The sequence below is a fragment of the Littorina saxatilis genome, linkage group LG4 (assembly GCF_037325665.1).
Source record: "Littorina saxatilis isolate snail1 linkage group LG4, US_GU_Lsax_2.0, whole genome shotgun sequence".
Classification (NCBI taxonomy): domain Eukaryota; kingdom Metazoa; phylum Mollusca; class Gastropoda; order Littorinimorpha; family Littorinidae; genus Littorina; species Littorina saxatilis.
The window spans coordinates 5,755,199-5,773,171 of NC_090248.1; the positions used below are offsets into that span (position 1 = coordinate 5,755,199).

Sequence of the window (17,973 nt, forward strand, 5' to 3'; positions counted from 1 at the left end):
CCTCTCTCTCCCTCACATTTTAAAGTCCCATCCCAGCTGGGAATCAACTACTCAGTTATTTGGGCTTAAACAGCTTGTAAAGTCACCCACAAGGGTAACTTCAACGACATCTACATTGCTCGATCATATTTATACGAATAATCCGGACACAGTCTTAGGTGCCTGTGTATCCGACCTTAGTGTAAGTGATCATAGTCCTGTAAGCTGTTCCAAATTGATGAAGTTACCCAAGGCAGAATCAAAAGGTCACACATATATTTCATACAGGTCTTTTAAACATTTTAATCAAGGTCTCTTCTTTAATGATTTGAATTGTACACCTTTTGCTTCTGTGCTTAATTATACCGATCCTAACGAGGCACTTGAAGCCTGGTATTCCCTCTTTATCGATGTGGTAAATCGACATGCACCTGTGAGGCGGAAACGAGTAAGACATCCTAAACTTCCTCCCTGGTTAACCATTGATATCATCGAAGCAATGGCGTATCGCGACCAGTTAAAGACAAACAAAGTATATGAAGATTATAAAAAAGCGCGTAACAGAGTAAATAATCTTGTGAGAAACGCGAAGCGATCATATTTTGATAAACTTGTGGGTAACAGCAAAGATGTTTCAAAAGTCTGGCGCGCCCTCAACACGTTTTTAAAAGGCAACTCCTCAAAAAAATAGTAGTATTCCTCAGAATATAAAGGCCAACGACTTTAACGATTATTTTGTGTTCGTTGCTGAATCACTGGTAGATTCTCACTCAAAATCTCCAGGCACAGAACCACATTCCTGTTGTGAACGCTTGCAGATGTTCTGTGACGAAAAATTAAGAAACACGGATGCGTTTGTTATTCCGATAATCGCCATCCATGAAGTTGGCCAGTACATAGCAAGGTTAGAAAATAAAAAATCTTCCGGACTTGATGAAATAAGTAATAAATTATTAAAATTGTCTACTCCTTACATAGTAGAGTCGCTGACTTATGTTTATAATTTATGTATTCAACACAATTTTTTTCCAAAAGAATTTTAAAAAGCGAAAGTCATACCTTTGCCAAAGAAAAAAGGTTCTCAAGACTTAAATGATTTTAGACCTATATCTTTGTTATCTGTATTATCTAAGCCTCTTGAAAGGCATGTTCAGAAACATCTGGTTACTTATTTGGAGGACCACAATCTCTTGCATCAACTTCAGTCTGGTTTTCGCTCTCAACATTCATGTAATACTGCCCTTGCCAGATTAACTGATTCATGGTACTCATCCATTAATAGGTTAGACATTTCTGGTGATGTTTTCTTGGACCTAAAAAAAGCTTTTGACCTCGTGGATCATGAGATCCTTCTACAGAAATTAAAATGTTATTTGAAAAGTTCTAGCACTGTCGCTTTTTTTTTTTTTTTAACTCTTATCTTAGAGAGAGGGTTCAATCTGTATACGTACACGATACGTACTCTTCTCAGGGCACTGTGAAATGTGGAGTGCCACAGGGGTCTGTTTTGGGACCTGTATTATTTTGCATGTATATAAATGATTTGCCCTTGTACTTACAGTCTGAATCTGTTGAGTGTCATATGTTAGCAGATATTGCAACAGAGCCTAAACGATGTTTCTGAGTGGTGTTCTGCAAACCGTATGCTTATTAATCCAGTTAAAACAAAGTCTATGATAATCAGCACTCGCCAAAAACATCAACTTTCAGAAATGACTCTGAGTCTGTCCCTAAATGAGCACTCCATTGAGCAAGTAGCTGAGCACCGTTTACTGGGACTTACTGTTGATAATAATCTCAAATGGCAGACTCACATTAATGGAATCTGCAAAAAAATTGCTAAAAACCTGTTTCTTTTGTCAAAGTTACAAAGCATTATTAATCTAGACACAAGAAAACTATTTTACAATGCCCACATAAAACCCCATATTGATTATGCTTCCATAGTATGGGACGGGTGTAGTGAAGTTCACTTGAAGAAGCTGAACTCGCTCCAGCGTAGAGCTGCTAAACTAGTTCTGCCCAGTCCATCTCTTTCTACAAAGGAAAAGATGAAAAGTATTGGGATGTTAAGCTTAAAGAAGCAGCTTTTGTATAATAAATGTTCATTTATGTATAAAGTCGTCTATCAGGACGCCCCAACATATCTTATACAACTCTTCAAATCATCTCCGTCATATTATTCAAACACTCGAAAGAATCTTGCCTTGTCAAGGCTCCGCATCGATTTGTTTAAAACTAGTTTTTGGCTCACGTAAGTGTAGCCTATGCGATGATAAACTGTGTCTGTCTGTGCGTGTGTGTGTGTGTGTGTGTGTGTGTGTGTGTGTGTGTGTGTGTGTGTGTGTGTGTGTGTGTGTGATAGAAACTTTAACATTTGACTAAACACCGAAATACTAATTTTACCTGGTTATTATCCAAGCAACAGCTTCAAAATATTGAAGCAATGATCAACATTTCGTCGGCACGTATGTAGTTAAAGTGTGTATCCAAAGAAAACGGGTGTTGTTGTTTTTTTTTTTTTTTTGGGGGGGGGGGGGGGGGTAAAAACAGCTGACTGATTTGTGTCGTGTGAGATATGTAGACCAGGTCAGGGGTCAAGGTTAGGTCAGATCGCGGGAAGGATTGTGGTATAGATACAGTTATCACCGAGCTGCAGTTCGCCGATTCGAAGAAGACGACTCATGATTTCACATTGTTCGGTTTCGTAGCTCCAGAAAAAATTGATAAAGAAGATACCAAAGGAGATTTCTTACAGGTTAATCTGCACAGCGTGTTTCCAGTGTCTGGGCGAGGAAGCGCTGTCGAAAGCGCAGTGTCGATCTGGCCATCGTGTCCCCGTAAGTACTAACAAGTCGTGTAAGGCGAAATTACTACATTTAGTCAAGCTGTGGAACTCACAGAATGAAACTGAACGTAGTCCGCCGCGAGTGCAAAACGCAGTGAAAGTGACAAGCCTGTTTGGCGCGGCAGCGGTTGCGCTGTGCTTCATAGCACGCTTTACTGTACCTCTCTTCGTTTTAACTTTCTGAGCGTGTTTTTAATCCAAACATATCATATCTATATGTTTTTGGAATCGGGAACCGACAAGGAATAAGATGAAATAGTTTTTAAATCGATTTCGGAAATTTAATTTTGATCATAATTGTTATATTTTTAATTTTCAGAGATTGTTTTTAATCCAAATATAACATATGTATATATTTTTGGAATCAGAAAATGACGAAAAATAAGATGAAATTGTTTTTAGATCGTTTAATAAAAAAATAATTTTAATTAAAAGTTTCCGATTTTTAATGACCAAACTCACTCATTAGTTTTTAAGCCACCAAGCTGAAATGCAATACCAAACCCCGGCCTTCGTCGAAGATTGCTTTGCCAAAATTTCAATCAATTTAATTGAAAAATGAGGGTGTGACAGTGCCGCCTCAACTTTTACAAAAAGCCGGATATGACGTCATCAAAGGTATTTATCGAAAAAATGAAAAAAATGTCCGGGGATATCATTCCCAGAAACTCTCATGTCAAATTTCATAAAGATCGGTCCAGTAGTTTAGTCTGAATCGCTCTACACACACACACAGACACACAGACACACACATCACGACCCTCGTCTCGATTTCCCTTCTATATTAAAACATTTAGTCAAAACTTGACTAAATGTAAAAAGTAGGCTACAGACAGACAGATCTAGATCTAGTGTCTCGCAATGTATCACTTATTCTTCCTGTTTCTTTCTTTCTTTATTTGGTGTTTAACATCGTTTTCAACCGTTCAAGGTTATATCGCGACGGTATGCTTACTGTGTGTGTGTATGTGTGACGGAGTGATTGAGTTTGTGTTACTGTTTGTCGATATCTTACGTGAGCCTTGATGGCTTCGCCTCTTGTTCTTATTCTGGTGCGTTCCTTTGGAATTCACTACCTGTAAATATCAAGTCATGTCTGTCATTATCTTCTTTTAAAGGACAGCTCCGAAAGCACCTCTCTAACGACTAAGTCGGTGTACAATTTGTGCGAGTGTGTGGATGCGTGAAAGAGAAAGTGTATAGTATGTTTTGTTATACTTTTCCCATGTGTTTTATTTGATTTCTTTTTTATTCTTCATACTTGTTCTTCGTTTCATGTGTGTATTATAGTAGGGACTAGCTGTAAGAAATGACCATATGGACCTAATGCTATCATCCCTCGGTAATACAGTTTTTGAGTTCGAGTTCGAGTTCGAGTTCGAGTTCTCTCTCCCTCTCTCTCCCCCTCTCTCTCTTTCTCTCCCCCTCTCTCCCTCCCCCTCTCTCTCCCTCTCTCTCTCCCTCTCTCTCCCTCTCTCTCTCCCTCTCTCTCTTCCTCTCTCTCCCTCTCTCTCCCTCTCTCTCTCTATCTCTCTCTCTCTTTTTCTCTGTCTGTCTGTCTGTCTGTCTGTCTGTCTGTCTGTCTCTATCTCTCTCTATCTTTCTCTCTTGTAATTTGCTATGCTTTGCTATGCTCAGTCTGACAGTTTGTCTGGCTCTCTGTGTCTGTCTATCTGTCTATCTGTCTGTCTCTATCTCTCTCTAAGTCATTCACACAGACGTTCAACTACCCACTCAACATCCACCCATCCACACTCATTCACACGGTTATGCGGATATACAGTGCCTGCATTGACAGCGTATAAAGCAGGACCCACACAGTTTGAAAAGCATTTTATCATATAATCCCATTCCTGGCCACAGATATGTACGCCTGTAGGACATTAATACATCCAGTCGTCGTTGAAAATCATACCTCGTCCAGTATTCTCCACATTTTACTTCCTTGTCTTGCATTGCTAAATCACAGAAGCATTCAGTCGGATTGTGTTCTCGGCCTTTTAACGACTGCGTTGGAAAGAGGAAATTTGTAATACTAACACTTAGGGGATATGGGAAAGATTGCTGATCTCTTACCTGATTTTGTTAAACCTTTTTTTCTTTTATTTTTGTTTGTATGTATGGAAGTGTATATTGCCAATTTATTTTTGTTGTATAGTATTGTTGTATTTGTCCGCTCAATTTGTATACATATATTAACTGTCTGATTTGTTACCTTTTTTTGTTAAAGTTATATCTTTGTTTCAAAGCCCTCTGGGCCCAAAACAAAATAATACTTGACTTGACTGGACTTGACTTGGCTTGATTACAAATTCTTTCGATGCCATACTGTTACTTTTGCTTTTAGTTGACGGATATCAAGCAGTTTAATGAGACAAAAATGAGACAGAGAATAGAGAGAACCGTTGATTATCTCTTGATCATCCTTCTCACCAAGCTGCTTGTTTACAACCCACGATATCAAACAACAAGCACACACCAACAGTTGAGCGGACAAATACAACAATACTATACAACAAAAATAAATTGGCAATATACACTTCCATACATACAAACAATAATAAAAGAAAAATAGGTTTAACAAAATCAGGTAAGAGATCAGCATGTATACATTAAGCGGACAACGATAATATACAGAATGGTTGAAAACGACGTTAAACACCAAATAAATAAAGAAAGATAATATACAGCCGAAATAAATTGGCAATACCATTATGCCATTCATCTTTTGTAAAAACACAAAACAAAACATAAGCATGTATTGTGTATACATATGCATACCAATAAAGAAACTAGATGTAACGCTAACATACTAAAATCATAACGTGGGCTACAAATCTTGCTAGCTTCATTAGTTTTATCTTAGATTTACAATTCATTAACTGTTCATATTTTAAACAAATCAAAAGTCTGGTGAGTTGTTGGTGTTTTATTTGACCCGGTCAAGACTTATTCTTGTACGTACACATATGCACCAAGTGACAATAAAAGCCTAGCACGTGATTTTGAGAGAGAGAGAGAGAGAGAGAGAGAGAGAGAGAGAGAGAGAGAGAGAGAGAGAGAGAGAGAGAGAGAGAGAGAGAGAGAGAGAGAGAGAGAGAGACAAGACAAGACAAGACAAAATCTTTATTATCGAGGTATTAGATAAGCAAGAATATTGCTTTTTTACATCCAGCCCTCGCCCTAATATAGGGTCAACAAGAACAGAAAACAATATAATCAAAGAATTATCACATCAAACTTAATACATTATAACTGTATATACAGATAAAAATTAAAAAAATAAATTGTCATGCTGCATTTTAAGTACAATTTCCAAGTGTCAATTTTTAACATATCTTAATTTAGATCTGCATATTATTATAATTTTGTTTAACATGCATGTATACATTTTAAATGAATTGATGAACCATTCAGCGCATGTTTAGTTGCATTATGTGCGACATATAATTTTTTTTAAGCTGTCTGTGTTTGTTTTATGCTTAAGAAAAATAGGCAGTGAGTTCCATAGGACCGCACCTGAATAAAGAAGGCTTGATTTGAAAAGGTCAATACGTGGAGTCGGTGATAATGATTTTTAGTCTGTTATAGTTCAAAATAAAATTATCACGTAATGTCTCCGGTGCATATCCTGACATCACTTTATGCATTATAACACCTTTATTATACATGTACATTAATCTTTTTTGAAATGGTAATACTTGCACATTCAGATTCTGAATGAGTGTGATTTTTTAGCATTATAAGAGAGAGGGAGAGAGAGAGAGAGAGAGAGAGAGAGAGAGAGAGAGAGAGAGAGAGAGAGAGAGAGAGAGAGAGAGAGAGAGAGATAGAGACAGAGACAGAGACAGAGACAGAGAGAGATTTGTTTTGATATTGTTGTCCTAATCTTGACTATTATAAGTGGGTTACGCGCGCCTCGATATTTTATTTATGTTCTTACGTTTTATGTTGTATATTGTAATGCTGTATACACCTCACCTGAGTTTCTCCTCGTTGAGATAATAAAGTGGTCTGTGTCTATGTCTATGTCTATGTAGTAGTCTATTACAATTCCAAATTTCCAAAACAAATTGAAAAAAAACATGTTTAAAGTCGTAGTTTTAGTAAGGACCGATTGTTAGACTACCTTAGACAATATCAGCTTTGTAAAATGTACATCAGTCGTTGTTTTTTGTCTTTCTTCCTTACTTCCCTTGTTTGTCTTGGCATTGTTTGTGTGCTTGTTTCGTTCTCTTTCTTTCTTTTTGTCGTGTGTTCATTCCTTTTCCTTTTTTTAAATTGACTAATTTGTGTCGTTTACTTTTATATTAAACACTCCTCCAGGCTTTGGAGGCTGAATAGCTGTTTTTGTTTACTAGCACTGAGTATATACAGTAGACGTCCGATTTATGTATAAACTGAGAGATTTGACCCTTGCAATTCTGTGTATTCTGCACAGTGAACGTGGCCAGAGGGAAAACCTACCGTCAGATCAGCACTTACACGGGTGACGACCTAGGAGCGGCCAGTAATGCTGCTGATGGCAACACAGCAGGAAGATATGAAAGCAACACCTGTAGCCACACCCAAGTTAAAAAAGGCGTCCTAGTCCCGTCCAACGTGTACCACTGGTGGGAGGTGGACCTGGGCAGGACGTACCCTGTTCACGACATCACCGTCTGGGCACGCACAGAACGTGAGTAATGTTCATGTGACAGCTGTACAATCCTAATCCTGATTTTGGATTAAATCACATACCGTTGACTCAGGGTGTTGTTTTGGTTCAGTTTAACCACTTTCGGCTGAATTATTATTCTTGATACACATGATTATAACTATCTCGTCAACTTACCAACCCATCTCAATCTTCACTCAAATATTCTTTCCTTCGGCTTGAATGAGACAAAATATTAAGCAGCAACAACAACAACAACAACAACAACAACGAAAACAACAACAACGAAAACAACAACAACGAAAACAACAACAACGAAAACAACAACAACGAAAACAACAACAACGAAAACAACAACAACAACAACAACAACAACAACAACAACAACAACAACAAAAACAACAACAACAACAACAACTAAAACAACTGTTTATATTCGTTTCTTTATACTGGTAAAATTGGTACTGTTGGTTTGTTTTATCAAATAGTCAGAGACCGTCTGTACCCGTTCAACATCACAGTGGACAACCAGACCTGTGTCAGCATGGTGTCAGACCCGGGCACCAGGAGCCACTCAGTGACGTGTACGTCACAGATGTACGGACAGGTGGTGCGTCTCACATTGATGAACAACACCAAAACGCTGAACCTGTGTGAACTACAAATATTTGGTAAGTTGATTTTACGTCTTTTGCACTTATGTTTGAATAAACACAATCATAAAACTGAAAGGAATAGATTATTTTAATGTTTTAACTTCATTGTTTGTGGACAGTTTTCTTTACAGAATTAATGGAAATACAGACATGTGTGTGTACATACGTGTTTATTGCGTTTTTACGGGTCACATGACGAAACGGTAACCATTGGTCAAACATGCACCCTATATCAATTGATGTCACACGCTTTCCTTCTTTGCCACTACTAAAGCAAACGTGTGCAAGATTGTATGTTACACGCTTTGGAGCATGTGCAAGAACGGATTCAAACTCGAAATCGTCCCTCCAAAAGCCCCAAAATGCACACACGACTTTTATTTCTCCTGCTGTTATCGTTTTTTCTCTTTACACATTCTTGAACGCTGAGAATACTGAAAACGGCATCCCAGACGACAGTACTGTTTCCATACGCGAATTTAGCTGCCCTTGGAAAGTGGCTCTCTCAGGAGGCCTGTTAGTCTGAAACTGGAAGGACAGAGTTCTGAACATAGATGACAAAGATCCCGGAAAGAACAAACATTTCGCGGATGCAGACACAGAAAGACGTCATGAAGAATGCGATGCTTCAAAAGATATAGACTGTGCATTTTTGTGTGAGTGTTCGAAGAACAAAACGTTATAAAAGTTAGCTTGTTGTACTCGATAAGTTGTATTTAATTCATTGTATGAGATATTGTTAATTTAAGTTATTGAGACATCCCAGTGCACTAAGGGATTTATAGAGCAAATCGAGAAAATTCATTATTGAACGAAGCGCATAGCGCTGAGTTCAATAATTATTTTCGAGATTTGCTCTATAAATCCCTTAGTGCACTGGGATTGTTTCAATAACGATATTGTCAGTACCGCCATAGAAAAAAGAAGATTCCAAGCGCACATTTTGCAACGCGCATTTGAATAGGCATAACTGTGTGGTCAGGTCGTGTACAGTAAAGATCTACTTTTGTGTGGGGTGTCTCAAGTGTGTCGTGCTTTCGTCACACGCATTTTAATTTCTGTTGGTAAATTCCAGAGTAGCGTTAATCTGAACAGTGATGATCTTTCAGAGAGACCTCATTTGAACTCGGAGAAAGGGCTGTGCTCTTCATTATTTGCGATTCGAAACCTCCAGTCGAGCTTCGACGGATTGACTGTGCGGAGTGACTCCCCTTGAATTGACTCGAAGCCGCGGGACTCGACGGTTCGCACATTTTCAAAACAAATGTGGCATATTTTCGTGTTGTATCTTCATTCATCGGGGAGTCTGATACTAAATATGAACGGTAAGAATGCTCTGAACCCTACACGTATTATATCCCCATCGTTTTTTCGTTCACATTTGCCCAACATGTTAATTTGCTGAGCGGGGTTTATGTCGTCTGCTAGGGCAATCAAACCACTGCATGCAGTCTGCACTGACTGAGTCTGCACGCACGAGGCACGCTGGTAATAAGTCTTATAATGGTAAGAACGTTCTGAACGTACCCTACACGTTTTCGATTACGATTGTTCTTGCCTTGAAATAATAATTCGGAAACCATTCATTTACTGAACTGATGCAGTCGTATTTCAGTGTAGTCAGTGCGGCTACGTATGACAGAGTCGATCGAGTCAGTCTTCCAAACTGGTCTAGCTGGTACGTTATCGGAATAACACTTGTGTTTTCTGCTAGCGGGTGGGAATTTTATATGAACTCATCATTTGGTAATGTGGATGATAAGCTACATGCCACCAACACGATGAGAAGAATCTATGCAAGTCGGCGAGAATTAGATGAAACCCAGCGGCTTCTATTTTTAGATCAGTGGCAGCCGCACTGTGGCACAGGCACATGCAATCTGTCAGAAAAAAAACACTTCTGCTTTAATTGAGAAGTAGGGAATTTATGGTCATTTGGTATTGTGGAGAATATAAGCTACATGTCAGTAATTAATTCTGAGGATGAGAGCACAGTCTTGCTTAGGTAAAGGGCATTAGCCAATCAACTGGTTCACATCAGTCATGTGACACCAGTACTTACTGACAATTGTTGTTATTTATTTGAATAAAAAAAATTTGGAAAAAAAAAAAAGACTGTGACGATGACTGTGACGTCATTCACATATTACTGCGACGTCATTCATAGTTGTTCGGTCACTTTCGTCAAAAAGTAGATCTCTCCACAATGGCTGCTCCTGTATTAGGTTTGTCAAGCTTGAGTACGCAAAACGTGTTTGTTCTCTCCTCTGTGGAAGCTGTGAGACATAAATGCTATTCCGACTTGGTCGTGTGACAGAGTTTTCTTCCACACTCGATTAGCTGATGTCAAACTCAGCCTCACGGGTTCGTTAGACAATCAACGTAATCTCGTGTGGAAGAAAACGTCTGTTACACAACCAAGTCTGAATAGCAGGTAATATATCGCAGGAAGTCGTCATAGCCAAGTGATATCTCGCAGGAAGTGACTAATCACTTATGGGCGCCATCTTTAGACGGTCACTTCAAAAACAGTGGAGCGAGATATTTCCCATAAACATTCTTTGATGAAGAATTGAGTACACAACAAGCGAAAAAGCAAATCGTCAAAAAAGAGAAAAGCATGCCCACTCTTTTGTACGCTGTCATGTGTCCTAGAAATTGGATCTGAAGTCTTACCGACGGGGGTTGCATTGAATGGCAATTTAGCAGAAAAACTTGCAACAAGAGACACAAGCAGCAGACACTTGTGAGAACTGGATAACTTTGACTACAATTTGAAAGAGATTTCACCCCCTGGCGAGATAGAAGCAAAAATGTCTGCAGGCACAATGGTTTACACCGCACCAGCCCTGAGATTAAAACGTAACTGACCTGACGACTCGATGAAGTAAACAGAGGGAATACACATTCACTGTGCATAATTCCTACCTGGATCATTGCGACTCGCGCATTGTTACATAATCGCAAGTCTTTCAGCAGGGACAGTTCTGTGAAAGTAAAAGACAATTATCTGAAATTCTGATCACTTCAATGTCCATCGTTCAGTGAAAACGACAATCCGAGTTGTCGAGAAGAACTTGAGTTCTGAAACACGTCACGTTCCAAATCAAAATACGACATTCTATTCTCTTACGTCACTATTCTTGGTTTACGGTACCATTCGGCGGCTTTGCTACAAGTATGCCATAGTCTTGGTTGGCCGAGACCTTGAGGTGGTCCCAAATATCAGCAGCTACCGTGGGCCGACGGGAGGTTTACGGAAGAGCCTGTCTTGTTTATTTTGTAAAAGGATACATGAAACTGTCCAAAACAAAACACAATAAATTTGTAAGCCGAGATCTGATATATATGTTTCCGCCTTTTGAGACATTGTGACTGATAAATGTGGATATCACAGCCACATCTAACGATAACTACTAGTATTGTCAGGCACCACTCTGCCCTACCCCTCTTTTTCCCCGTCGCTTGGTTCATGTGACACCCAAACCGGCACATTGCTTTGGGGCCATGGGATATTCGTGTGAGATCTTTCCGAATGCAGAGCTTTTAATGCCAAGGGAATATTGCATCTCCCTGATTGAAATTCAGGGATCTTCTCTTATTATCCGTTCAACAGCGCTAATGCTTTTGAGCATAACGGATGAAGTGAGTAGACCAGGGTGGGTATCATTTTCGAGGCTCCGTCTACCCGGTTTGAAATCGTTGTACCAGTTTTACACCACGGCTCTACAAAGAGCGTTTAACCCAAAACATTTCACCGCACTTTCAAGTCTACTATTTGACGGCTTGATATTGTATTTAACGCCATATGGCCAGGAGCCTGGTTTCTAAATAAAATAATAATGGAACAGCCCTCGTACAATTAAATTCAAACTTTTATAGATGCAATTTGCTTTTTGTTTAAGTTCAACATATTTTTAAAACAAAGTCCATAGATCTGTTAATCTGCTCAACAGATTTATTTTGTGTCAATGCTACAATTTCACACTTGAATTGTTTATAATGCTTGCACATTGAACATAACTGAGATGGGATGGAGAGCCAACTCATTCCCGCGGATATATATGCAGGTAAATAAGCAGTTGATAACAATGCATACACATGCATATTCCCAAATGGACAATCATTGCATCGAATGATTGTAGTTTTCTTAATCAGTCTATGAACCCATTATTCGTATTCAATGCTGAGAACCAGAACATTGTGTAGAAGTCTTTTTCTTTTGTCATGGTAGTGCAACCAATCTTTATTGACGTTACACGGATGGATGCATGCTCGACTTTACTTTTTGTCATCAAAAGGGAACTAAGACCTCAAAATAATGTTTGTTGAAGAGTCGGCGCAGAAAGGTTTGAAAAGAGAGGGGTCGATGGATGTGCGGATCGACTGACAGTGACTAATGACTGAGTGGCTCAACACAAATAATAAGACATGCTGTGGATAAGCGAAAGGCAAAACAGAAACAACCGTGAAAAAAGAGTATTAGTAAATGAACCGAGTTTGTGTTGTAGTTGATAACTTGCTGTGTATAAAAGTACATCTCCGCCCTTGGTCGACAGTTGATGGGAACCTCGTATTTTAGACATTGTCCACATGTTAAAATCTATTCAGGAAATCTGTGTAACTTAGGTTGCATTGCTATTTTCAAGAAATGTACATATCTTTTGAAAATGTTTGGTGTTTCAAATACTTTCTATCGGTTAGATGTAGAATAACGATTTATTCTATATTCGTGAGAGAGACCACTCATGAGATCCCAATATCGTTAACATTAATCGTGGGTTTATCATGTAAATGGGGTCGTGTCAAGCTAGTCTGGCAGGGACCTGGTTTTCCACACCGTGACAAACTTCATTATGGAAAAACTATTGCACTTGTTGTTTCCCCTGGGAGAAGTTTTAGAACTAACACTTTCTAGAGTGATGTATCTTAGCTTTGACGTCAAAGACTGCACGAGGCTTTGGAAGAGATCGAGGTTCCCTAAGAAGCGTCTTCAATTTGGACGATTCGACTCCGGGATATTTGGTGCTGAAGACATGTAAGCATAATGATACATGACTTACTGTGTCGTACGATAATAAAACTCGTTGCTTTTTCAAATATTGAAAAGCTCGTTTTCGCTCGCAGGTCAATGTTTAAAAAAGCAACTCATGTAAATCTGGTACGACACAGTAAAATAAATGTACTCAGTTATCCAGTAGACCGATTAAAAATAATTTACGTACGAAAGCGTGCTAATTCATGCATCTATTTTTTTGATTAGCAAAGAACGTGGCGATAGAGAAGAACTACACTCAGAGCAGCAAGCACACCATATCATGGTCGTCCAGTAACGCTGCCAACGGCAATACGGGAGGGGCCTATGACGAAAGCAATTGTATTCACACATTGGCAGCGCAGTCCGGAGACCACTGGTGGGAGGTGGACCTGGGCAGAACGTTCCCTGTCCACGACATCACCGTCTGGGCACGCAACAAGGATGGCGGAGTGTGTGCGTATCTGGGGTTCCTTCTTGGCAGTGTTTTGAAATAAAGCTTGAATAATTTGTATTGTGCTATTAAAAAGGGATACTATTAATGGAGCTCTGAAAAATGTGACGAGTCCTAATAATCTTGCGAATTTGGTGTAGCTTAATCTAGACAAACAAGCACGGCACGATTTGCCCGAAAACGCACCACAAGTATTGTAATTAATGTAATCAAAGTGAGTAAATGAGTCAGGAGCTGTCTTTTGTGTTGGAAACAAAAAGTATTTTAGCGGAGTTGCCTCCTACTCTTATGATTCGTCCGCCTAGTAACATGCATCACGTTCACAAACAAGGGAAGTGACTCAGCTGAAGTAACCCAACGCAACCACGACAAATATTAATCTTTCTTTGCCTAGTATACGACACATAATTTAGCTTTTTAAACACTCATTGTGGAAAGTGTAGGCAGTCATTCTGCACGGTCGCATTATTTATAACGCAGAAACTGAAGATATATTTTTGGAAGCGATTTGAGGGTCTCATTTTTTATATTTAGTCAAGTTTTGACTAAATATTTTAACATCGAGGGGGAATCGAAACGAGGGTCGTGGTGTATGTGCGTGTGTGCGTGCGTGTGTGTGTGTGTGTGTGTGTAGAGCGATTCAGACTAAACTACTGGACCGATCTTTATGAAATTTGACATGAGAGTTCCTGGGTATGAAATCCCCGAACGTTTTTTTCATTTTTTTGATAAATGTCTTTGATGACGTCATATCCGGCTTTTCGTGAAAGTTGAGGCGGCACTGTCACGCCCTCATTTTTCAACCAAATTGGTTCAAATTTTGGTCAAGTAATCTTCGACGAAGTCCGGACTTCGGTATTGCATTTCAACGTGGTGGCTTAAAAATTAATTAATGACTTTGGTCATTAAAAATCGGAAAATTGTAAAAAAAAATTAAAATGTATAAAACGATCCAAATTTACGTTTATCTTATTTTCCATCATTTGCCGATTCCAAAAACATATAAATATGTAATATTTGGATTAAAAACAAGATCTGAAAATTAAATATATAAAAATTATTATCAAAATTAAATTGTCGAAATCAATTTAAAAACACTTTCATCTTATTCCTTGTCGGTTCCTGATTCCAAAAACATATAGATATGATATTTTTGGATTAAAGATCCCACGATTGACAAAAGGGTCTTTCCTGGCAAAATTGTATAGGCATAGATAAAAATGTCCATCAAATACCCGTGTGACTTGGAATAAAGGCCGCGAAAGGTGAACATTCGCCTAACAGGCTTGAGGTTTGCTGGTCGATGTGAATGCGTGATATATTGTGTAAAAAATTCCATCTCACACGGCATAAAAGCGCTTTGAACTTCGGATAAGGCGCTATATAAATAAAGAGAATTATTATTATTATTATTATTAAAAACACGCTCAGAACGTTAAAACAAAGAGAGGTACAGAAAAGCGTGCTATCCTTCTTAGCGCAACTACTACCCCGCTCTTCTTGTCAATTTCACTGCCTTTGCCATGAGCGGTGGCCTGACGATGCTACGAGTAAAATGGCATTGCGTTTCATTCTGTGAGTTCGACAGCTATTTGACTAAATATTGTATTTTCGCCTTACGCGACTTGTTTAGGTATTGTAACTTTTATTTGTTACTCGTGTAAATTGACTCTGTGAAACATATTTTGTGTATTATGTTTTTGGTTAGATAATTGTGGCGTATAAGATAAAGTAAGTCCCCAGCATTGAATGAAAAATAAATGTGCACATTTGTTCATTCAGCGTCACTGTGTGTGGTTGATTATTTGATAAACAAACAAGTCGCGTAAGGCGAAAATACAACATTTAGTCAAGCTGTCGAACTCACAGAATGAAACTGAATGCAATGCAATTTTTCAGCAAGACCGTATACTCGTAGCATCGTCAGTCCACCGCTCATGGCAAAGGCAGTGAAATTGACAAGAAGAGCGGGGTAGTAGTTGCGCTAAGAAGGATAGCACGCTTTTCTGTACCTCTCTTCGTTTTAACTTTCTGAGCGTGTTTTTAATCCAAACATATCATATCTATATGTTTTTGGAATCAGGAACCGACAAGGAATAAGATGAAAGTGTTTTTAAATTGATTTCAAAAATTTAATTTTGATCATAATTTTTTATATTTTTAATTTTCAGAGCTTGTTTTTAATCCAAATATAACATATTTATATGTTTTTGGAATCAGAAAATGATGAAAAATAAGATGAACGTAAATTTGGATCGTTTTATAAAACATGTTTTTTTTTTTACAATTTTCAGATTTTTAATGACCAAAGTCATTATATAATGTTTAAGCCACAAAGCTGAAATGCAATACCGAAGTCCGGCCTTTGTCGAAGATTGCTTGGCCAAAATTTCAATCAATTTGATTTAAAAATGAGGGTGTGACAGTGCCGCCTCAACTTTTACAAAAAGCCGGATATGACGTCATCAAAGGTATTTATCGAAAAAAAGAAAAAAATGTCCGGGGATATCATTCCCAGAAACTCTCATGTCATTCATAAAGATCGGTCCAGTAGTTTGGTCTGAATCGCTCTACACACACACACGCACAGACACACACATATACACCACGACCCTCGTCTCGATTCCCCCTCTATGTTAAAACATTTAGTCAAAACCTAACTACATGTAAAAATAAAAATAAATAGTTTGATAGATTTATAAATTGATTGATTGCTTAATTGGTTGATTAATCTACGTCTGCAAAATAAATACTTCTGTCCGTGCGTGTGCATGAATGAATGTATGCGAGCGTGTGTGTGTGTGTGTATGTGTGTGTGTGTGTGTGTGTGTGTGTGTGTGTGTGTGTGTACATGGATCGATGAGAGAGAGAGAGAGAGAGAGAGAGAGAGAGAGAGAGAGAGAGAGAGAGAGAGAGAGAGAGAGAGAGAGAGACAGACAGACGACAGACAGACAGACAGGCAGACAGACAGACAGACAGATTTTGCCTTTCCACAGCTAGCACTTTTTTTCACTATAACATCTTGGTTGTTTTACTGCTGAACAGATAACGAGCGTCTGTACCCGTTCACCATCACAGTGAACAACAAGACCTGTGTCAGCGTGACGTCAGCACCGAGCAGCGGGAGGCGTAACTCAGTGACGTGTTCTTCAGTTGTGTACGGTCAGGTGGTACGTCTGACAACAACCGGTACTATGCTGAACCTGTGTGAATTTCAACTATTCGGTATGATTTTATTTGTGCAGAATTGTTCCTTGAATTACAGAATTGATACCCATACAAATGTCAGAGAATGCCTTCGGCAGAAGAGACAACTTTTCGGAAAATAGTTATGAACGAAAAACAAAACGTAACAAAGAAATTAAAGGTGTGTGTGTGTGTGTGTGTGTGTGTGTGTGTGTGTGTGTGTGTGTGTGTGTGTGTGTGTGTGTGTGTGTGTGCGTGTGTGTGGATGTGTGTTTGTATGTGACGTTGTGTGTGTGCGTGTGTGTGTGTGTGTGTGTGTGTGTTTGCGAGCGTGCGTGCGTCCGTGCGTGCGTGTGTGTGTACGTGCGTGCGTGTGTGCGTGCGTGCGTATGTGCGTGCGTACGTGTGTGTGTGTTTGAGTATGTGTGTGTGTGTGTGTGTGCGTGTATGAGTGTGTGTGTGTTTGAGTGTGTGTGTGTGTGTGTGTGTGTGTGTGTGTGTGTGTGTGTGAGCAGTGCCAGGAGAAGTCAGCCAATGTAAAGCAGGTCGTTACGGAAGAGATTGCCAACTTGAATGTGGCGAGAACTGTGGCGGGGGATCTGGTAGAAACTTCTGTTATCAGGACACTGGAGTTTGTTATGATGGTAAGTGTAAATATATCTGTGTGTTATGTGTGTGTGTGTGTGTGTGTGTGTGTGTGTGTGCGTGTGTGTGTGTGTGTGTGTGTGTGTGTGCGTGCGTGCGTGCGTGTGTGTGTTTGTGTGTGCGCAGCACTTTTTCAACAGACGAGTAGACCAACACACAGAACGACAGGCAATCATACAGACTAACGAATAGATTAAGACTGCAACTATTCAAATATATTTAAATGTTTTTCAAATAACTTTTGTTAGATCGTCAGCAACACATTTGCGGTCATGTCACAAATCCAGACATGAATTGACATTGATATATGATCTATATCTTCTTGTTATTGTCCTGACCTATCTGACAATGCAAATGAGCGGATTTCTGTTCTTAAAGAGACGACTACACGCATAAGATATTGGTGGTTGTTAATAATCGAGCAACTGGAAACAAATAGTCTGTCCAATTTACCTAATGTTTAGGATCCCGTTTTGAACGTCAACAATTGTTTTCAAAAAATGCATTATTATT

The 17,973-nt window shown here is 39.0% G+C and overlaps 1 protein-coding gene and 1 pseudogene across 1 annotated transcript in view; both read left to right on the plus strand.

Moving 5' to 3' along the window:
* The first annotated feature begins 4,692 nt into the window (after positions 1-4,692).
* The window catches only part of LOC138963955 (multiple epidermal growth factor-like domains protein 10), a 90,899-nt pseudogene continuing 77,618 nt past the window's right edge, over positions 4,693-17,973 (plus strand).
* Positions 17,336-17,973, plus strand: part of LOC138963811 (receptor-type tyrosine-protein phosphatase epsilon-like) — a 29,798-nt gene continuing 29,160 nt past the window's right edge. Inside the window, exon 1 of the mRNA XM_070335664.1 lies at positions 17,336-17,459. The gene's annotated coding sequence lies outside the window, so the exon portion shown is untranslated. The remainder of the gene's footprint in view (positions 17,460-17,973) is intronic.